At 35.6% G+C, this 24,746-nt stretch overlaps 1 pseudogene; it reads left to right on the forward strand.

Moving 5' to 3' along the window:
* Positions 1-755: 755 nt before the first annotated feature.
* On the forward strand, positions 756-24,230 carry LOC139075423 (tigger transposable element-derived protein 1-like; annotated as a pseudogene).
* Positions 24,231-24,746: the final 516 nt, after the last annotated feature.

A 24,746-nucleotide genomic window follows, 5' to 3' on the forward strand; every position in this document is an offset into this window, starting at 1 on the left:
AGTTAAAAGCCCCATATATTTTCAAATTACTTCATTATGTTGAGTACTTTATTCCTAAATAACTTCAGTTTCTAGCAACACTGCCTAAATTATTGCTTTCAGATAAACATTGTACTCTCAGTGTGATCCGAACAGGATCACTATCAGTTCCCCTTTTCTTAGTGAAAGTAAATTTTCACCTTACTCAAGAAAAGACAGTTCAGTGCTTCTCATACATTACGGTGCATAAGAGTAACTTGGGGATTTTGTAAAATTGTAGATGATGATTTGGAATCTCTGGGATGGCACCCAAGATGCTGCACTTACCGGAAGCTCCTAGGTAATGCTGACATTGCCAGCCCAAGGACCATCCTTTGAGTAGGAGAGGTCTACCAGCTGATAGAATCACATGAGAGTGACATGCCAGTACTGAGATAGAGTAAATGCAGACATACTTTGTTTTCTTGTGCTTTGCAATATTGCGTTTTCTACAATTGAAGGCTTGTGGCAACCCTGAGTAGAGCAAGTCTATCAGTGCCATTTTTCCAAGGGCACTTGCACACTTTGTGTCTCTGTGCCACATTTTTTAAATTCTCGTAGTATTTCAAAATTTTCTTTATTATATTTGTTATGGTTATCTGTGACCAGTGATCTTTGATGTTACTATTCTAATTGTTTGGGGGCACCTTGAACCATGCCCCTATAAGACAGAGAACTTAACCAATAAATGTTGTATCCCTTCTCACTGCTCCACCAACCTGCCACTCCTCTCTTTCTCCCTCTCCTCAGGCCTCCCTATTCCCTGAGACACAACAATATTGAAATTAGGCCAATTAATAACCCTACAATGACCTCTAAGTGTTCAAGTGAAAGGAAGAGTCATACGTCTCTCACTTTAAATCAGAAGCTGGCAATGATTAAGCTTAGTGAGGAAGACACATCAAAAGCTGAGATAGGCCAAAAGCTAGGCCTCTTGAGCCAAACAGTTAGCCAAGTTGTGAATGCAAAGGAAAAGTTATTGAAGGAAATTAAAAATGCTACTCCAGTGAACAAATGAATGATAAGAAAGTGAGACAGCCTTATTGCTGGCATGGAGAAAGTTTTAGTGGTCTGGGTAGAAGATCAAACTAGTCACAACATTCCTTCAAGCCAAAGCTTAATCCAGAGCAAGGCCCTGACTCTCTTCAGTTCTCTGAAGGCTGAGAGAGGTGAGGAAGCTGCAGAAGAAAAGTTTGAAGCTAGCAGAGGTTGGTTCATGAGGTTTAAGGAAAGAAGCCATCTCCATAACGTAAAAGTGCGAGGTGAAGGGCCAGTCCCATGGCCACGTGGTTAAGTTTGAGTGCTCCACTTGGGTGGCCCAGGCTTTCACCAGTTCGGATCCTGGGTGCAGACCTAGCACTCCTCGTCAGGCCATGCTGAAGTGGCATCCCACATGACTCGACTAGAAAGATCTACAGCTAGCATATACACCTATGTACAGGGAGGCTTTGGAGAGAAGAAGAAGAAGAAGAAATAAAAAGACTACCAATAGATATTAGCTCAAGGCCAACCTTAAAAAAATAAAAGTCCAGGGTGAAGCAGCAAGTGCTGATACAGAGGCTGCAGCAAATTATTCAGAAGACCTAGCTAGGATAATTAATGAACATGGCTACACTAAACAACAGACTTTCAACGTAGATGAAAGAGCCATGTATTCAAAGAAGATACCATCTAGGACTTTCATAGCTGGAGAGGAGAAGTCAATGCCTGGCTTCAAAGTTTCAAAGGGCAGGCTGACTCTCTTGTTAGGGGCTAACGTAGCTGGTGACTTTAAGCTGAAGCCAGTGCTCATTTACGATTCTGAAAATCGTAGGTCCCTTAAGAATTATGCTAAATCTACTCTGCCTTTGGTCTATAAATGGAACAATAAAGTCTGGATGTCAGCACATCTGTTTACAGCATGGTTTACTGACTATTTTAAGCCCACTGTTGAGAGCTATTCCTCAGAAGATAAGGATTTTTTTCAGAACATTACTGCTCATTGACAATGCACCTGGTTATCCAAGAGCTCTGATGGAGATGTACAACAAGATTAATGTTGTTTTCATGCCTGCTAACACAACATCCACGTTGTAGCCCATGAAGTAAGTAGTAATTTTGACTTTTGAGTCTTATTATTTAAGAAATACATTTTGGGGGCTGGCTCCGTGGCCAAGTGGTTAAGTTCGCGTGCTCCGCTGTGGCGGCCCAGGGTTCAGATCCGTCAGGCCACATTGAGGCAGCGTCCCACATCCCACAACTAGAAGGACCTGCAACCAAGATATACAGCCATGTACGGGGGGGTTGGGAAGATAAAGCAGAAAAAAAAAAAGAAGATTGGCAGCAGTTGTTAGCTCAGGTGCCAATCTTTAAAAAAAAAAAGAAAGAAAAAAATACATTTTGTAGGACTACAGCTGCTGTAGATAGTAATTTCTCTGATAGATCTGGGCAAAATAAATGGAATACCTTCTGGAAAGGATTCACCATTCTAGATAGCATTAAGAACTTTCATGATTCGTGGGAAGAGGTCAAAATATCAACATTAACAGGAGTTTGGAAGAAGTTCTTTCCAACACTTGTGGATGACTGTGACGGAGTTCAAGATTTCAGTGGAGGAAGTAACTACAAATGTGGTAGAAATAGTGAGAGATCTAGAATTAGAAGTGGAGCCTGAAGATGTCATTGAATTGCTGCAATGTCATGATCAAACATTCACAGATGAGGAGTTGATTCTTACGGATCAGCAAAGAAAGTGGTTTCTTGAGATGGAATCTACTCCCAGTGAAGATGCTGTGGAGACTGTTGAGATGACAACAAAGAACTTAGAACATTACATAAACTTAGTTGATAAAGCAGTGGCAGAGTTTGAGAGGACTGATTCCAATTTTGAGAGAAGTTCTACTGAGGGTAAGATGCTATCAAACAGCATCTCATGCTACAGAGAAATAGTTGCTGAAAGGAAGAGTTGATCAATGCAGCAAACGTCATTGCTATTTTGTTTTGAGAAATTGCCACAGCCACCCCAGCCTTCAGCAACCACTATCCTGATCAGTCAGCAGCCATCAACATCAAGGCTAGACCTTCCACCAGCAAAAAGATTACAGCTCGCTGAAGGCTCAGATGATGGTTAGCATTTTTTAGCAGTAAAGTATTTTTTAAATTAAGGTAAGTATATTTTTTTATACATAATGCTATTGCACACTTAATAGACTATAGCATAGTCTAAACATAACTTTTGCATGCACTGGGAAACCAAAAAATTTATGTGATTCACTTTATTGCGATGTTCAGTTTATTGCAGTGGTCTGGAACTGAGCCCACAATATCTCTGAGGTGTGCCTTGGTCACATCATAAGTCATTCCATTGAATTTTTGATAATCTGTATGTATTTGGTCAGTTTGTAAGTTGGTTGGCAAGCCATCTGTCTCAAATATTGGTTATTTTCTCAGATGTTCTGTTCGGTTCCTGGTTTAGAAACCAACATCCATTTGTCTTCGTGGCAGCTAGAATAGCGAATTCAGCTAGCTGGAGGGATTCATAGAAATATGAATATTGCACCTTCAAGTTTGTAAGAAAAAAAAACTTTCTAAAATATTTATATAATTTGAGCAAATAAACACCCTCTCTGAGTACAAGGATCATGTCCTTCCTCAATAATGTCTCTGGTGACACTCAGTGTTTTCAACATGATGGACATGAAGATGCTAAATAAACAGTATTGGTTTATTAGCTAATTGATGAGACATACTCACTGGACACTAAAACATGCTTTTTACGTCTATGGAATAACTAAAGAGGGAGAGACCATGCCAAAAATGACAAATTGCATGGCATAAACAGTGAATGTAATTTGGCTAATGAAAGGGAAAATTGAAAGCAGTGAAATAAGGCTTTGAAGGAGTGATAATCTGCAAAAAGGTAGAGAAAGAGGGCAGGGAAAAGACATTTCAACGTTTTATACGGATAGTTTTACATCCAGAGTCAACATCATGCTTGACTTAGGATCTCTAATGAGACCGCAGACCTAAATGGTGTACTTGTAGGACCTTCTGTCACATAATGTCGGGGATAATATATTAAGCCAAGGAACATGTGAGTTATATTCCAACTGCAAGGGAATAAAAATTAAAACCTTTCATGTGGAAATAGACATAATCGTGCTACATTTCCCTGTTGAAGAGCATACAGTGGCAATTTTTCTTCATATAATATTACATTAGTTTTAATTCTTATTAATAAGATACAAGAGTCATTAACACTATTAAAAATCTAATTATGTTAGCAATTTTCCATCATGTCATATTTGAGTAGTTAAGTATTGGTATTTGTTTTTCTTAATGGGATTCAAAAGTCTAATTAATAGGCTTTCTTTTGTGGTTAAGTGGAATGAATCTCTATGAGAGGCAAGCCATTTTTAATATCTGCCGGCAGCTTATTTTCTCACATATTACACAACCAAGCCATCTGCCCATCTGTGTTTTAAATAACTAGATATGAAGTATGAGATTATCCTATGAAATTGAACAATGCTTTTCATTACATATGATGTTACAGCTACTATATTCTAAGAACTTTGATGTATTTACTAGACAAGAAGCATAGAAAAAAGAGTATGCAGTAGATTATTACTCAAGGAAATTTGTGGAAACTGAAGATGGCATATTGAAAGGACCAGATCCTTTTTCTCCTTGAGCTGATATTATTTGGGGGCAGTACACATCCAAATAACTAATAGCCAGAAGTTTTGTTTCTTAACTCTAGTCTCGTTTAATTAACCTAAAGTTAATGTATCAATTAAAAGAAATATTTCCATGTTAATGTTAACTATACCTCTTTAGTCCTTGAGAGAATGCTAGCATATATAGTATATATAAAATATATATATATATATAAAATATATATATATATAAAATATATATATATATAGTATATACTAAAATATACACATAGTATGCATAGCATATATATGTAATATAATACAACATATAGTGTACTATATAATGTTATATATATGTAAATATATATGTATGTATTAGCATAGTACCAAAGAATAAAGAATATTTATATAGGCAGCTGTTTTTTGGTTATTATTAAAATTGCCCCCGTGATATGCTAGACATTTGTTCTTAATCATGTAGTCACAGGAATTAAACCACCATATCTTCTTTTCTTCAGACTATTAATTGTAATGTTTTAATTAAGACTTTACTTTTTAAAGCTTTTAGATTCACAGCAAAATTTATGGGTATGGGAAGGTACAGAGATTTCCCATATGTCCCCTGCCCCCACACATGCATAACCTCCCCCATTATGAACATCCCCCACCAGAGTGGTATATGTGTTAACAACTTATGAACCTCATTGACACATCATAATGACCCAAAGTCCATAGTTTACATATGACTTACTCTTGGTTTTCTACATTCTGAGTTTCTACAAATGTATAATGACGTGTAACCATCATTAAGGTAGCATATAGAGTATTCTCACTGCTCCCAAAATCCTTTGTGCTACATCTATTCATCATTCCTGCCCTCCAACCACTTGCAACCACTGATCTTTTCACTGTCTCTATACTTTTGCCTTTTCCAGAATGTCATACAGTTGGAGTCATACAGTATGTAAACTTTTCAGATTGGTTTGTTTCTCTTAGTAATATGTACTTAAGGTCCCTCCATGTCTTTTCCTGGCTTGATGGCTCATTTCTTTTTACAACTGAGTAATATTCCATCGTCTGGGTGTTTATCTATCCATTCACTTACTGAAGGACATCCTGGTTGCTTCTAAGTTTTAGCAATTATGAATAAAGCTGCTATAAACATACATGTGCAGGTTTTTGTTTTCAATAAATTTTCAGCTCCTTTGGTTAAATACCAAAAAGCATGATTGCTGGATCATGTGGTAAAGAGTTTATTTAATTTTATAAGAAACTACTAAACTGTCTTCTAAAATGGCTGTATGATTTTGCATTCCCACCGATAATTTATGAGAGTTCCTGTTCCTCATACAGTTGTTCTTATGTATATATTCTCATATATATATGAGAGCCAGCATTTGGTGTTACTATGCTGGATTTTGGTCATTCTAATAAGGATGTAGCAGCATCTCGTTGTTGTTTTAATTTGCATTTCCCTGATGACTTATGATGTGGGGCATCATATGCTTATTTGTCATCTATACATCTATACATACATCTATACAAAGACCTGTCAAGGTCTTTGGCCCATTTTTTAATCAGGTTGTTTGTGTTCTTGTTGAGTTTTCAAGGTTCTTTGTATATTTTGCATAACAGTCCTTTATCAAATGTGTTTTTTGCAAATATTTTCTCATGGTCTATGGCTTTTCTTCTCATTCTTTTGATACTGTCTTTCACAGAGCAGAAGTTTTAATTTTAGTGAAGTCTAGCTTCCCAATTATTTCTTTCATAGATCGTGCCTTTGTTGTTAAATCTAAAGAGGCATCGCTAAACCCAAGGTCATCTAGATTTTCTCCTATGTTATCTTCTAAGATTTTTATAGTTATGCCTTTCGCATTTATGTCTGTATCCATTTTGAGTTAGTTTTTGTGAAAGTGTAAAGTCTGTGTCTAGGTTATGTTTTTTTCCATGTGGAAGTCCAGTTGTTCCCAGACCATTTGTTGAAAAGACTATCTTGACGCCATTGTATTGCTTTTGTTCCTGTGTCAAAGATCAGTTGACTAGATCTATGTGGGTCTATTTCTGGGCTCTCTGTTCTGTTCCATTGATCTATTTGTCTATTCTTTCACCAAAATCACAGTGTCTTGATTACTATAGTTTTATAGCAAGTCTTGAATTTGTGTAGTGTCAGTCTTCCAACTTTGTTCTTCTCCTTCAACACTGTGTTGGCTATTCTGGGTCATTTGCCTCTCCATTTAAACTATAGATCAGTTTGTTGATATCCAAGAAATAACTTGCTGAGATTTTTATCAAGATTGCATTGAATCTATGTATCATTTGTTTTTCACTCTTTAATGATTTAATATTACTCTATCTTATATTATAAATATGCTCGTGCTTATTTTACTAGTCCTACTAAACTATAAATTGTTTAAAGTTATTGGTAATTTGCTAACTTATTTTTGAAAATTACTGATTTGAAATACATAAATTACATTTAGCCCATAGAAACTTTTTAGAGATAGTAAGGAAAGGATAGAGGTTGTTAACATATAAAGCAGGATTATGTCCAGAACTCTCCCCCTAAAATCAGGCCATCCCTACTTATATCTGTTTTACATTTTAACCTTCTGTACTTTTTTGTTGTTGTCGTCGTTGTGAGGAAGATTGGCCCTGAGCTAACATCTGTTGCCAATCTTCCTCTTTTTGCTTGAGGAAGATTGTCGCTGAGCTAACATCTGTGTCAATCTTCCTCTATTTTATGTGGCATCCAATAAACATCAGCATGGCTTGAGAAGCAGTGCTAGGTCCACACTGGGGATCCGAACCTGTGAAACCCAGGCTGCCAAAGAGGTGCATGCCAACTTAACCACTACCCCACCGGGATGGCCCCCTTCTGTACTTTTAAAAGGGTTTCTCACCTTTAAAAAAGTTTAAAAATCAAGGTTGAGATTTACAGGTAAGAAGGTAGATTGAATACACACTTTTATCTCTGTTTTTCTCCAAGAACCAATAGAATGACAGCAAATGATTTTTAATGCCTAAAGCCATAAAGATAAAGATAATGGGAAAGGGGGAGGACGCCCCAACACTTTGGAAACTAAAAGGCAGATAAATGATGGTAAGTGACATAGAATTACTTGCTTACTAAGCTGCCAAGGAAGAAATCTACAAACCAACTTAACTTATACTTCACAACTGCAAAAGCTCAGGAATTGGTTACACCACATAATCCTGGGAGTGGTGATGAAGGTGTTACACAAAACAGGAAGCTGCTTATGAAGCAGTTAACTGCCGGATCTCCCCTACTCCAGCAGGAGACTAGAGCTCTACTCTCTTCTGAGGGTAAAAGAAAAAATCTTTCTGAGGGACGCTAAGCACAGTTAGCGTGGGGTATCTTAATGAGAAGAGGGAGAGGAGAGGAAGTGAAGCAAATGTTTACTCTCAGAATGTTAGATCTCTTAGGTTATTTTTCATAAAATGTCTTATAGAGAAATTATATGCATATACTTGATAAAACTATATGTATACTTAAGTACTTTAAAGTTTATGTATATCCTTTGATAAAAACAAAACTTAATTTTGAATATCTAAAGTAAAATCAATAATAAAATTAGTTTCTTAAAGCCTCAAATGTGGTATGGCTTCAATAAATACTTTGATTTAAATAGCCTGGACTAAACCCCATTTAACTGAAGATATTATAGTAGAGTATAATATATCACACAAGGATGACAAAAGAATTTCTTAACTCATGTCATCTTTTTCTTTTTTTTTTGGTAAGGAAGATTGTCGCTGAGCTAACATCTGTGCCAATCTTCCTCTATTTTGTATATGGGTCACCACCACAGCCTGGCTTGATGAGTGGTGTAGGTTTGCACCCAGGATCTGAACCCACAAATCCTGGACCACTGAAGCAGAATGCACTAACTTAAACACTATGCCCACAGGCCAGCCCTGAAAACTCATGTCATCTTTGACCAAGAGTAGTTGTTTAAAATGGTGTGTTGAATAGGATTTTGAAACCTAGTGTAAGATAGGTGGAAAAGAGTCTGTGGCTGATTTACTATGTCTGCCATGGGTAGAAGAGCAGAGTGTGGCAGCATACAGAAGAAGGATTTTCCAATCTCAATTAATGAGGTGACAGTAAGGTGTAAGGAGTTTCTCCAGTTTTCAGTGTGTGGTTTTATCTGATCAGCAGTGTTATGAATGGAATGATCACATCATTTATCAAACAAGTGAAGATATTTTTGAAAGTAAAGTGAGCAGGATGGGATGGTAAACCAGGACAGTCTCCATTTATACCTGTTGTCCCAGGATAATTATTTATGGTCACCTTAAGTATAAATGGTAATACTGAATAGAAAATGGATCCATTTGGTGCTAAAGTTATAGTTTAGAATTATTTGTAAATTGATGCTGAGGAGCCATCAGTGGGATGTGAGATGTCTAACAGCCCTAGAAATAGTGTAATACAAGAGCTTGCAGAGCGTGGATACAAATGGTAGTATTACAGGCCATTTCTCTGTCTGATATACATATACATATATATATATATATATAATTTGTCAGTTTATTCATAACACTGGTAAGATCTCAAAAAGAAAATACTAAAATTTAACCTTGCAAATTGCAGATGGCAACACAAATAAAATATTACAAAGGCTATGACATATTATTTTTATCTCAAAGCAGAGAAAAATTCTGAGGCAGAAAACATGACTACTTTTTTACCTGTTTTATGTTGTTAATTATTTTATTACCTGTTTTTATTTATCTGTTTGACTAGATCTGTTCTTAGTATTTTAAAGCTACAGAAGTTTAAGATTTTTTTCCATTGTTCTTTTTGCCCTTTCATGTTAAGAAAAGTTCTTTCTCTATACTTCTGTTACTTTCACCTCCATTTGTGTTATTTCTCAATGTCTTATTTTGCTTTTCCATTTGTTTTATCTTCAGTTAAATGTTTCTCTACATTATGGTTTTTGCCTAATTAATTTTGACATTTATGCTTATTACTCCCTTTCTTTTGCTTTCTCTATAGCTATTTTGTTTATTTCTAACTTCTCCAATTAGATTTTTATCTTACTTATTTTTTGTGTTAGTATGTGTGCAGGGCTGTGAGTTCTCATCTGAGCATGGCTTTTGCTATTTCCCATGTGATATCTTCATGATCATTATTTTCTAGATATGCTGTAATCTTGGTTTCAGTTGCTTCTTTGAAGCAGTTTCAATTGCTTGGTCCAAAAAATTTACTGAGGGAGTTTTAATTTTCTTAATTTTTATGTGGTTTTTCTTTTATCTGGTAAGTAAAGTTATTACTTTTTAGCTTTATTATATTGTGATCAAAGAATTTTTGCTCTATTTTTTTAAACACTCAGGTTTTTTTTCTTTAAGGCCTAATATAAAATCAATTTTTATGATTGTTTTCATTGTATATTTGAAAAGAAAGTATGTTCTTAGATTTCTGGGTATAAAGTCCTATGAAAATCAATTAGATCTATATTATTAAATGTTATGTGATTTAGATCTCTCATATCCTTACTTATTTTTTGATCACTTGTATGTCAGAATAAGACAAGCAAATTAAAATGATATGATCTTAATGTGCTCCTGACTGTTCTTTGTATTTCCTGTAACTTTTGTTACATTACTGTTGATGATTCGGTAGTTAATATGTAGATTTGCACAACTGACACATCTTCATTTATATTAAACCTTATTTCATGATAAGGTGCCCTTCATTGACTCTCTTCAGTGATTTTTTCTGGCAGGGGGATAACATGTTAATTCAATTTGTTTTGATATTAACATCTCAACACTGCTTTCTGGTTTGCCTTGGCTTGGAATATCTTTGGTCATCTTTTTATTCTTAATCTTTTGAAGCAGTTGGTTTCATACTTTTTTATATATAGTTTACAGATTAATTTTCTTTTGATGCAATTGGAGCATCTTTTCATTTTAATAGCTAAATTTTGTGAAGTTACATTTTTTGATAGAATATATGTATCAGTAAATTTTATGTTATGCTTTCAGTTCTCATGAATATTTTTGTTAATTTTTGTTTTATAGTTTTTTTCTGATGATTTTTAAAGTTTATAGCTAATACAAAGTTTATAACTATAAACACTAATCCTTACTTTTACAACACAGGTTATATCATATTAAGTATATGACAATATTTACTATTTTTAAGGTAATTTTTACTACTTCCTCACATGTATAATGAAAGATTTACTATTTTTCCAAACTCTCTTGTACTCAATTTTAGTAGATAATATTTTTCTTCATGTTTACCTTTAAACTTTTAAATATACTTATAGCTCCATCCTTTGATTGCTTAGTCTCAAATTTGATTTTTGACTACCATTTGCTGTACTATACTACCTCTATAAAAACCGAAGAAATCAGTATTCTGATCACCATCTTCTCCACCATCCCCTCCGCAGGTCAGCTATGTTAAGATAACTATCCATCTTGTTAGGATTTCTAACATTTACATTCTGTTTTGTAACCATGATCTCCACACTTCTTTACACTTAGTCCTAGAATTAAATGGATTCAATGCTCACCAGCAGTATTTTACTGTAATTTCTTCATTAATTTTATCTTTGCCTTAGGTTTTTCCTTGAGAACGTATTTTTTAATACGTACTGATGGAATGCATAGTCCCTGAGTTTTTGAAAATTCAAATAAGTTTTTAATTATATTTATACTTGCGTGACATTGTAGATGGACATAAAATCATTGGGGCACATTTTGCCTTCTGTGGGCTTTTAGACATTGCACCTCTGACTTCTGGCGTTAAGATTTGCCATGGGGAGTATGAGGCACATCTGATTACTCACTACTTTCTTCCCCAATTTGTGACTCAATCTTTTGTCTAATTGCCTAAAGGATTTGTTCTTTCTCATTAAAATCCAATAGGTCTTAGTATTAGTTTTTCTAGATAAACATTTTCTGATACACATTTTAACCTTTTAAACTATAAATTTAAGTCCTCTTTTATTTAAAAAAGGTTTTTCTCTAATAGACATATATTTTTTCCTGCCCCATTATTTTTATTCTTTTCTTCCAGAACACCAGTTTTAAAAATGTTGCATCTCCTTTGCCTATGCTCAAGATCTATAAATTTCTCTCGAACATGTTTTTAAAAACTCTTTGTTCTATTCCATTTTATTTGTTTGTTTCACTTGACTCTGTGGTCTTTGTACTTCATAAGTTTTCAGCAGTATCTCTTCTTTGCACTGTTTTCAATCTGTCTTTGTGATTTTTCCCCCTTTCCTTTTGTTTCCCAAGCTCCACCAGCTTACATTTAATCTCTTTCTATTGTCTGGACATATTTTTATCTTCCCTCTTGAAAATCTATTTTGGATTTTTATTTTATATTATTGATTGATGCCATAATTTTTAATATAAATATATTTCTTCACAATTTTTACATGTCCCATCACAACATGTTTATAATGAATATTATTCATCTGTCATTTTTTCCCTTTATTTTTTTCCTATTTTCTCCCATTATCTTCATATAGACAACTTTTATTTATATTAAAGGTCATTCTTATGGTTTCTTTTAGTGACATGACTACTTAGAGCATCTGCTTAAAGGAGATTCACTGGGGAAAGGAGGCCAGGGCCATGTTACAGACTAGCAGAAGATCCTATGTACTAAGACCATACTGTGAATTCCTTTAATATTTACTTCTTCCCAACAACCCCATATTGGCAGTGTGGCACTTCTCACAATGCAAGATTTGTCTCCTCATTCCTCCATTCATTGATATACTACTTCCTGAAAATTGGTAAGTCCCTGTGATTTTTGTTCAAACTCAGCTAGCTTCTTGAGACTCTGTGCTAACAGGAGATATTGGCATTATTTCATCATGTCCTTCCTGTTCATAAGGGGTTTTGTTGTTACAGGGCGTGCACCTTACTTCAGAGAACAGTACACTTTTGGCTTTGTCTGAGTCCTGCATCCATTTTCGTCTTCTCTCACCATTATTTCACAGCTATCTGTGATATTTACTGCACTTGGTAGTATTTCCTGATCTATTCAAACGTTGTTTGACTTCTGGTTTCATTAAATAGGCACTTGTATTTTTTGTTTTTCTCCTAAAACTTTTGTACAACAAGTCGGGAACTGTCAGTTTTTATTCCAATATGTTAAAACTAGAAGTGAGATTAGAAATATTTTTAAGCCTGCTTTAAGTCCTAGGAAGAGAAACATACTTTCTGTTTGAAAAGATTAGCAATATAGAAGTAGCATTAGACTCATGGGATGTGCTTATCTCATCATTTGCCGTATCCAGTAGTACACTATTCAGATTAGAGAGTGTTTTATAAATGTGAGGAAACCTTACAGAAATGTTTTCCTTTTCTCTATCTGATTTTAGGATCCAAGATAATAAGTGTCTCAATAGCATATGAGAAAAAGATCAGAAAATGTTATTCTTAAAATTGAAGTATTTATAAAATTCTTCCTGGCCTTTTGTGTAACTTTGATATATTAATTTAAAAAACTCGGCAAATTGAAAGAAAATTTTCAAAACAGTTTCATATAATGCAAATATCAATTTCACTTTTACAAGTATTCCAAAATATTTCACTTTAAGATGTAATTTTAATCTTGCAACAAAATTATTAGTTCAAAGTAGTCCTATATTTAACAATTAATAAAGCATCCAATGTCATACTTATAACATATATTCTATAGTTCACAAATTATAATTTTAAAATATAAAAATAATTTATATGATAATTTTATATTTATCATTTAAATGATTGCAATTGTTTACATGATTTCTATTTTAATGATAAGGTCCTAACAAATATACAGAAAACAAGTTATTTCAGCTGACATAAGAGAGGTTAAAAAGCAGACATAATAAATATTATAGGTGCCATTCATACAGCAGTAACTAGTTCTAAACACTGTAATGATTACTTAGTTTTATCCTCATGAGATACATATCATTATTATTTCTACTTTATAAAGAAAAAACTGAGGCTTATAGAGATTATGTCCTATGGTCACAATCACAAAGCTAGTAAATGGCAGAACCAGGGTTCAAACCCAGGCAGAAAGACTCCTGGTTCATTCTCTTAACCATTTGACTAAAACTTATGCAATAAAGCAGCAGAAAATTGCAGCAAGCACACCCACCTGGACAAGTGTTCAGCTTTGTTGAGCATGCTCAGCACTTGGCACCATGCTCTGCACTTAGTGACCATGAGCGGCTGTTGAGTCAGTGAACCAAGCACAGGGCCTGGAGTTTGAGGAAGGGTCACAATTTACAGGAAGGACAACCTAAGGTACTTTGAATGAGTTCAATGATCCTCTCAACAATAAAGGAAAAACCAGGTACGTGTTCCCTGGAGAAATATCATTGCAAATGAGAATCCTATGATTTTCACAGTTCAGGTTGTAAATTTAAAAACTGGTCAATTTCACTTAAAGCAAGGGTTGTTTTTTACAAATATAAGACAAAAACCAACCTTCACTCTCCTACAAAAACTCACTTATTTAATATTAGGATATATTGGTTCTCACTTGGTGGCTATCTTGTCCCTCCCCCCAAATGAGGACATTTGACATCTCTGGGGACATTTTTAGCAGTCACAGCTTCCAGTGGAGGGTTCTTCTAGCATCTAGTGGGCAGACGACAGGGATGTTGCTAAACATCGTTAACACAGGACAGCCCTCCAAACAAAGAATTATCCAGCCCAAAATGTCCATAGTGCTGAGGTTGAGAAGTCATGAAATACACATGTGTGATTTTTAATTTTGATGAAACTCTGATTTTTATTAACATAAAAGAAGAAAATAATGTGACCTGGGAAGTTAAACAACACCCTCCTCTTCCCCATTCCTGCCCCAGGTGTTTAGTGACTAATCAGAATAAAAGGAAAAGAAAGAAATTAAGTCCTCTACAGTGCTATTTTAAAACTCAGAGAATTCGAGTGGATGAAAACTGCTTGCTATTTGTCTTGACTTTGAGATTCTCGGCTCTTGAGATTCTACTTCAATTCTGAACCTTTATCCCTGCACACTCTTCCACCAAAATATGTCTGCTAGCATCTTATTCTTTAAGTTAACTGTTCACATATATTTGAAACATTGAGAAGAATTTGCAGGCTTCCATCTCTTGCAGGCTAGGTTATTTGGATCAACCATCCCTCTGGAAACAAGAGTTAAAAATGTTTCCTTTGGTGTTGAGCAAAGCAGGAGAAAAGAAAAAAAGTAGGGAAGGAGAAAAAATCCCTTAGAACTGTGGGCATAGACACGACCCCATGGGAATTTGTAACCAAGACAATACATAGACTGAGTCAGCCAAGGAAACACCAGCCCTGACATGGTGGTGGCTAGAGCAGGGCAGAGTCATTCTGGAGGTATGTAGATACATCATTAGACTTGAGGGAACACCACAAATAATTTTCAAGGGCAATGACTATCAAGCAGTCTAAGATGATTAGATCTGAAGAAACAAGGCAACATGACAGAAAACCAGCAGAAACAACAGATATTGTAAAGAACCAGTAAGCAATTTAGATACTGTAATTATCAGATATAGGTTTGAACGACGTGCCTGTCATGTTTAAAGAGACAGATAATAAAATATTACCAATTACAGTAAGTATGAATGGATAAATGTTCAGTTAAAAGACAATTGCAAAATTAAAAAACCCAAATTATATCTTTTTTCTAAAACCTAAGAAAGCAGACATATAAGTAGAAATATAAAATAGAATAAAGATAGATCTTTTAAATAATAAGGGAACGAAACCCAAGATGACTATACCAATAATGAACAAATACATATTAAAACAGAAATCATTATTGGAGACGAGAGTTTCGCCACATAATGACAAAAGTTTTAATTCATGAGGAAGATTTAAAATTTTAGACTTAGATGCATCTGATATCATAATCTGGAGAATTTATAAAGCAAAAATTGGCAGACCTACAAATAAACAAATTGACAGTCACTTTAAGAGATTTTAATATTTCTCTCAGTAATTGATAGAAGCAGCAGCAAAGGATGTGAACAGAGATAGAGAAGATTTGATTACTATTAACATTCTTGATCTACGGATAAATATCTGCTCCCAACAACTGTAAGATATACTTTTCAAGTACACAGGCTATATTTTTGTAAACCTACATATGTTGAAATATTAAACAAGTCTCAAAAACTTTCAAAAGATTGAAATTCTACATGCATAATCTCTAACCACAATGAAACTTAGAAATTAGTTCAAAGATAACTAAAAATTTCTTATATGTTTGAAATTAAGAAATGAACTAAATAATCCTTAAATCAGAGAAAAAATATAATTGAGATTAGAAAATATTTTGGACTTGATGATAAAAATACTGCATATTAATACATATGGGATGTAGCTAAAACCACACTCTGAGAAAATGTATAACCTTAAATACATATAATAGAAAAGAAGAAAGGCCGAATGCTAAGAAATCAAACATTATCTCAGGAAGAGAGAAGAGAATGGCATAATAAACCCAATGAAAGTAGGAAGAAAAAATTTTTCAGACATCAGAAGTTAATAAAGCAGAATACAAACATAAAGTAGAGTGAATCTATAAGGCCAAACTTGGCAATCATCTGGCATGACTGTTCAAGGAAGAATTGGATAGATAAATTCAAAATGTGAAGTAGAGTTGATCAAAGCTGGATTTTTTTCCTTCAAGGATAAATGAATTACAACAGGAGCTGCCTCCGAATCTAAAGGAATAAAACTCTTGATATTCATGCCGCCAGTACCTTGAGATTATAATGATTTGTCTTCACCTAACTGCCAAATTGTATAAATAAGACAATAAAGATTGTCCTCTGAAATTGAAAATATAAAACCAATATAACATAGATCAGCTAATAACATCACCTTTAACATATGGAAGAGTTCTCAGGCTTGAAAAAATTGAATTTAACTAGATTAAGGATGGCAACATACCTCAAGAAAGACTTTGGAACAGAAGAGAACTTGATCAGCGATGGAAGCCTTAGAGAAGATATACCTCAAAACCAAACACTTGGGGTACACATGAAAGCCTGTCTGGGGAGGAGGAACCCTGCTGGGCACAGGGATCCTGTCTGCCCCGGAAAGTGTACTATATAATGGCAGTACCATTAAACATTTACCTTTTCTGATGACTTTCCTTTTTTCTGGTTCTATGCTTGTCAAGAAATCTTCAAGAATTTGGTTTCATTTGCAGTTCGCCTACTGCATGGGTTCTTCGAGATTCAAAGAAAGCCGTGGCCCTCTCAACAAGGGGGGGGGGGGACAGGTTTGCATATGCGCATACAATTTTTCATGCAATTTTGGGAGATGATTGTGAAGTCTATCCTGATACCCCAAGGCCTAAAGGGGAGAATGTGCTAAGTTAGAACAATATCTGGACCTCCTGATAGCTCTATTTCTCCAGGTAAATTAACAAATTAGCATTCTGGTTTGACATTTCAGTTTCTTGTGGACCTTTCTAGGAAAAGACAGCGTCTCTAAGTCTGAACAACTTTGGAAAACTGAAGAAACAAGTATTCCACGTGGCTAATGGCCAGATGGAGGTGGCTGGGTTTAGTGTCTTGTATATAACGTTTGAATTTATTAGCTTGGATGGAGAAATCTCAGTCATCAAAATGCTTTTGAAGACTTGGAACATACCCTACATTACTTGCATCTCAGGCAGGATTTGTCAACCGGCAAAGCCAACTTAAATGAACATCTGATCCTCAAAACAGGTTTCATCTTTAAACTTCAGTTTTGTTAGATCTAAAGCACACAAAAAGAGATTCATTCATATGAGCCTGGATGTTTCCCTTACCCATTAATTTACAAACTTAGATATGAGATTCATAGCTACACAGCTTAGAAATGCCAGTGAAGCCAAAAATACACGAGTTTGTTAAGCAATAATTTGTTGGGAGATCCTTGAGAGAGGAGTGAGAAAATAAGTGAATGATGCTATGTACATGAAGACTATTAAACAAAAGAAGAGTGAATGAACAGCTTCACAGATAAGTCTTTGGAACTTAATTACTAATCAATTTTCAAGGATCTCAATGAATATTAATAGCCAAAGTTTAATGCCAATGCAGAATAAATGATCTTAAACTTCACTGATGTGTAATTTGAAATGGCAAAGGTAAAGAAAGAAAAAGGTAACAAATAAGTGAACAGATTAAAAGAAAATTAAGTGTGGGTGACCTAATCAAAGCTGTTAGCTTTTCTTGTTTCCTCCCTATAAAAAAAACAGACTCCCACGTAAAAAAACAAAAAAAAATGCAAATGTGCATTTACCCACATTTTACTCAACCATCAAATAAATTAAATGTTACACAGACTTCTAGGAAAAACAGCAAACATGCGAATGCTTTTCCTTCATGTTTGCTGTGGCATTGGTGAGCTATAAAGATGAATGAGTGTATCTCCAACTTCAAAGTTTAGCCTATATTCAAAACAATCTAAATAAAGGAATTGGTTTATCATTTCCCTTTTATTATTTTTATTTATCCACATAGAAGAGACAACACATTCTCATAAAGACTAGTTTTAGTCCCAAGACACGTCTCCACATTGGGAGCCTCAAGATACACACTTGAATGCTAGAACATTTATTTGGTATTGTTTGTGACCTGTCTGGAAGTTAATGGAAGAAAATTGTAATGTAAGTTTTGGTATACCTATGAGGAGGATCCAGGCTTACTAGGAGGTGTTCCCTGTAGAATTCTCTAGAACAAATATTCTTTTTAAAGTAAAGAGCTTGAACTAATAATGATCAATATGCTGGTGACATTTTATATTATAAAATGCTCTAATCTAAGTTTACAACCAAAGTTCTCAAACATGAATACAAATCTCCAAATCTTTAATGTTCAGCTCAAGACAAAAGAAAATTAAATTGTTTAAAACATAGAACAACAAAAAAAATTCTCAAGAAAATAAGAAAATGATTGAATGTCAAGGAAATCTCTCTCACATAGTCTGGTTTGACAACTTTGATGATTTAAGGATAAGAAATTTCTTTTTAAACCCCACATATCAAGTCAAACTTAAGTCCCAATTCTTTATTTTCTCCTACTGGGTCTTGCAAATAATTCCATGAACTCTTTAATAAACACTGATTGATTATGACAATGAGGAGCTTTCTTTCAAGTCAAGGGACCCTTAGTAGATGTAAAAATGATTGCTAAGGGAGAGAAATTTCTTTCCACTTTAATAACTGTCTATAGCACCCACAGTTTCACAAGGCAGGAAGGACCACAATTCATGCATGAGGCACCCCTCATTTGAGGGAAAGGAAGGGTACACGTGGTGACCACAGACAGTTCAGCTTTAGCTTATTCCCAAAACACTGTACTTAAGCTAAAGGCTTTAAAAATGTTGAATATGAAAGTAACAAGTTTGGATTTTCTTCTGGTGAGGAGGAGACTCAATATTTTTGATCAAAGGTTAACATAATAATGAAAAAATTGTCTATATTCACAACTTCTTAACTCCCACACTTTCTTTTACTTATTATTGTCTAGATTCCACTTATATCAAACCTTTATGGGTGTGCCACCACCTAACTCCCTTTGTGGCTTATTCCAATAGACAGGTCTTAGTCCTTCTCATACTTGACTCCTAGATAATATTTAACCCTGCTGATCCTTATTTTTTGAAATGCTGCCTCACGTTTGATTTCCTTCTGTTTGGGATCTTTTCTTCTCTAGCTCATCCCTAAATGTTCATATTCTTGAAGGCTTAGACCACGACGTCTTCTCTCCTACTCTGCCCACTCTACCTGCATGATCTCATCCAAGCTGGTGATCTCCAACCTATATCTACAACCAAGACATCTCATCTGAGCTCACATCCATACATCTGCATTGCTAATGAATTCTGAGGTCCCTCTAATGTCCTATAGGGTCATGAAATGCAATTTAGCCAAAGCTGAAACTTATCAGCCTCCCCACAAACTTACTCTTCCAGATATATTAGGTAATGGGACCTCTAATCCCAGGAGGAGCAGAAATCTGGGTTAGGGATGAAACTCCGATTTCTTCAGTGTAATTCCCAACATAATCATGGCTTCCGCAGTATTCTTTCTAAAGTGTATATCATGATCCTACTTCCTCAAGAAGCCATTTCTGATTCTTCACTGCCCAAGAATACGGCTCACTTTAACATCAGGTTTAAAACCCTTCATTGGCTTCAAACTAAGTTTCCAGTCTTGCCTCTTTTTGTCCCCTAACCCCCGTGCTCTTGTCATACTGAACTACCTATCATTCTTCAAACATGCCAAGAATTTTCACCCTTTTATGCTTTTCCCCTTCATTTTCTCTGCTTAAAATACCTGTGCACTCCCATCAAAGTCTTACTCATTCTTTAAGAATGAGAAGAAGCACAGAAGTCCCCAGACAGAGCTAATTCTGTCCTCCCATAAGATCCCAAAGCACTTATTTAATCCTTCATTCAGCCTTTCCGTATGTGGTGTTATTATATCTCCCTCACACGCTGGAATATAAACTCCATGAGTGTAAAGACTCTGTTGCCTGTATCCTTCATGTCACATCATGTAGCAAAATTCTTAATGTGCTCAATAAACTTTTAACAAAATTTCAGTGGTAGCCACCCCAGTTCACGTAACGATAAGCCTATCACGCTAGCAACAGTTATAGGTCAGTGTTGAACCCAAAGTAAATGCTCAGATTCTGTTCTTGTTTCCCATCCATGAGCTCAGGTTGTATGTATCTTACTGGTTCTTTTGAAATAGAATTTTTTCATTTTAGGAATCCTCATCTTGAGGGGAGCAATGATTCCATTGAAAGCTGATTTATGTGGCTTCAGGGAGGCAGGACTTACAGGAGGGTTCTAATGGCACTTTCTGCTCACTTATTCCACATGCATCATTCAGCCATGGCTCACAATGCTATAAAAACGTCTCTGCCTGCATGATAAAACACGTCTATCCCAAGGTACGCCAGAGATTTGAAAATAAAAAGTAAATCTCCTCCTTGGGTGGGATCCACATTATCATGCAATTTGTGAGCTTACCCACGTGAGCCTGTTTCAGGCACTTTTAGATCAGTGAGGAGCTATTAAAGTGCCATCAAAGCATTTTTGACTCCATAGAATTAATCATGAAATCTGTTCCTGCCAGCTCACTTATCATATTCGAAATATTAATTTAGAGCAAAATTAAATCGGACACCCACCGACAGCAACATTTTGCCCTTCAGAACTCCCCTTCATATTGATTTATTAATGGCTGCCAGAACAGTGCACTAGAACAATTTATTACTTCTTTCTGGATGTTTCTGTATGCTTACAAATAGTCCTTGGGAATAAGAGGTGTTATCTGACAGTCTTTTGACAGGAGTATTTTTCAATTTGCATAACATTTGGGGGACTTATTGAGATTTAAAAAAGAAGTTTCATCTTAGTATTGGTGGCAATGGGTGATTTGCTTCAAGAAGTTTTAAAGCCAGGGTGGTCATTTAACTGTGGTGCAAGTTGGAGATAATATAAAACTTAGTGCATCACTGAATCCACTCTCCACCGTGATGAGGTGCTGTAAAATGCAGAAAGGAAGCATAGGGTGTCCTTTTATGAACTATGTAAATATTCTTTTTACTTTTGCTATTAAGATCTTAAATGCCACATCAGCACTTGAATACCATGAAAGTTCAAATGATCAACTGTGACAGGACATACTCCAGGCAGTAAAAGCAAATAGTCCTCTAATCCTCAGAAAAAAAGGACCTTACCCCCTGGACCTCAGGGAGGAATTACACTGAGCAAAGCCACTGAACAACACTTACAAGGCTCAAATTTGCCATCTCGTTTGTGTAAATAGTATCACCAACACAGAAACAAATAAGAGACAGTCTTGTTTGAACAATAAACTTTGTGCTCATTCATTCGGTCATTCAATACAGTTTTAATTGAGTGCCTACTTATAGACACTATTCTAAATACTGGGCATCCTATGTCGAATGAGACAGACAAGGTCCCATGTGAAGTCTAAGCTCACACAGAGCTTACATGCCTAAAGAAGCAAAGGGGATAGTGACAGAAAATAAATTTCTTTCTCTCTTAGAAAGAAATAGACAATTTCAGATAGTGGCTGTGGGGACAATAAGATAGGGTAAAGGAATAGGAGATCACTTTGGGGTGGAGAGAGACTGCGTTTTAGTTAAGCAGTCAGGGGAGGCCTCTGTAAACAGCTGGAAGAAGAATATTCAAGAGGAAGAAACAGTCAGCATAAGATTTTTGCTGTAGGAATGATTTTGTGTGTGCAAGAAACAGAAAAAAATTAAAAAGCCGGAGGGACTAGAACACGGTAAAAGAAGGGAAGTGCTCATAGTCAGGTCAGCAAGGCAAGAGTCAGCTCCAGAGGGGCCTTGTGTCTATGATGTTTTAGAATATCACTCTGGCTACCCTGTCGGAAGATCCTCTAAGTCTATTATCTCAATTAATGCCCATCACCACACTGTGAGGAAACTACTGTCACCACTCTCATTTTAGAGAAGTTAGGCGGATTAGCCAAAGGCACAACTGGTTAGTGAAAGAGCTGACGTTCCAGTTGCACTCAGTGTCCTTAACCACTGTGCTGTGTCACTTCAAGTGAAGTGCAAACATGACACAAACATTTAGTTTCTTCTAGATCCAAGGCAATCAGTACCCCACTGTCGCAGGTAAACAGATTCTGTGTAAAGGGGGTATGTTATCTCGCCAGCAGCATGTGCCCATGGTCCTAAACCCAAAGCCAGATTTTAGAGGTGGATTCTCCCATTCATTGCCTTTTGGCTAGTTACTTGGGATTTGTCATATCTCCCAGCTGTCATCTTCCTCGATGGCATATCTATTCCTCCTCTCCTTGACCTGTGATCACATTGTCATCTTCTGAACACGCCCAGCATGCGTAAGTCATAGGGTCTTTCCTACTTAGTCTCTGTGAAGACTGTTTGTGTCTTCATAGGCTCAGTCCAAAGGTTCCTCATCATTACACATCCAGCAGGAGTTCAGCTACCTGAAGCATCCGCATTATGGGCAAAGAAAAATAAACAGTTTGACCCTCATATGCTACTGCATTAAAGCAATTTCTCCTCTTATTATTTTTACTTTTTTTTATATTTATCAGGACTGAATCGTACATTAAAAATTAGATCATGGGAAGGTAATATTAAGTATGAATAATAAAAATTGCCCCAAATTCATCCATAAATACAGCATTTGCTAGCTAATGTTTGATATTTTATAAGTAGGCAATACTTTGGGAAAAACAAAAAGTAACCTTCATTTAAATTGAGACATTTAACACATACCACTGTTCATTATCTATCTATCCATCCATCTATCTGTATCTATCTATCTATAATTCATTACTGAATCATTTATCCATAAAAATAAAATAAAAAAATGCCGATGGAAGATATCCTAATTAAACTATAATTAAATCAAAATGTAAATGATGACTTCTACCAGAATCTATCAGCTCTTGTGTTTAGATGTTGGGACTAAACGTAGGCAAGAATTTTTTCCCCAAAAAAAGCAATAGTGCAAATAGCAAAGCAATGGTGCAGCAACTGTTTTTCTGCTTTTACATATGAGTGAGAGTAACATCGGCAAATAAGAAAAAAGACAATTAAATTCACATCCTTACACATTCCCACTCTTATACAAACTAGAAACAGCCACGAAAATAAAGTAATAAAAGAAAGAGAGAAGGAAATCATAAATGTCAGCCAAGAAATTACCCAAACTGTGGCAAGAATAATATAGACCTGGGAATTAAGAAGACATCGTTCTAGCGCTGACTCATCACACAAAACGTTTTACCACACTGTGCCTTGTTCTCCTCATCAAACGAGGCTAAAAGAATCAGTTCTTACCTACCATACTTAGCTGATATATAATAAAGTTTAGAAAACCTACCAAATTTAGGTGGTGAATCCTTACTCTTAATTTTCTCGGCCTCCTACCTCCCTGCTTGCTATTGACCATCTAGCATCCATGACAGGAGATGCCAAAAAACTCAACAATCAAGATAAAGAATATTTTATTGCACTGTTTTTTAAGAAATCAAAGTTAATGGAAAATTCATGGTGACGTCAAAACTTTAAAAGAAAGACAGGGTCAGTGTTACCGATTTTTCATTTTGCCTCAGACTCGAGCATGGCACTGTGGATTTTTTCACATTAATTTCTATTTTTAAAAGTATTGTATTTAAATATCATTTATCCTAACTACTGAATTTTTTGTGTCCTTTAAATTTTGCATGCTAGGCAAGTGCTTCACTCACCTCCCTCACTTCACCTGAGCCCCTGCCCTGTTTACCAACCAATTCCCTGGGAGCTCTGAACAAACTAGAGATGGTGTCATGGATGCAGAGAGAAGTCGCTGGATAAAGTGTAAAAATCACAAATGTTGCAAAAACCTAACTGTCCATGGGGCCTGTTTGCTTGTGTCTGTACTTGCTTTCTGTTTCTCTCCAGAAGAATCTCAGATGTAGAGCTCACTACGTTCACCAGGTGCTACAAGAAACCCACCAAATATTCCATGACATTTGGACTCTTCCCTGATGATGTCTAGGGACAAGAAATCTACATCGTGAAGTGTAAAATCTCCTCTTGGCCTCCTCTCTGTTCATCTTCTCCCTGCATCTTGAGCCCCTTCATATGCTTCTGAAAACTTGGGGCTCATGCATCCAGGTTTGTAGAACTTGCTTCTCCCCCAAGACAGCTGGATTATCAAAAAAGTTTTCCAAAAGGGAAAAAAGGTTTTCCTTAAGAAAAAAATCACTTAACTAATTTTACTCTTCACTATCCCGCTAGAAAACATACATAAATGTGAAAAAAGGACAAGATACATTATAAGGGTAAAAAAGATTTCCTTTAGGAGACTTTGTCCAATCTGAAATTGATCATTTTCTCTCTTCTCATTCACTTCCTAATGCTAGCAAAAAATTCTATCCAAGGTAACAGACTTTGTTTACCTGGGTTCAGTCATCAATTTAAATGGACACTGCAGCCCAGAAACCAAGAGTAGACTGAGACTTGGAAGGGCAGCAATGAAAGAATGAAAGAATTAGGAAAGATTACCAAGTCT

This window comes from Equus przewalskii, chromosome 13, assembly GCF_037783145.1.
Source record: "Equus przewalskii isolate Varuska chromosome 13, EquPr2, whole genome shotgun sequence".
Taxonomy (NCBI): domain Eukaryota; kingdom Metazoa; phylum Chordata; class Mammalia; order Perissodactyla; family Equidae; genus Equus; species Equus przewalskii.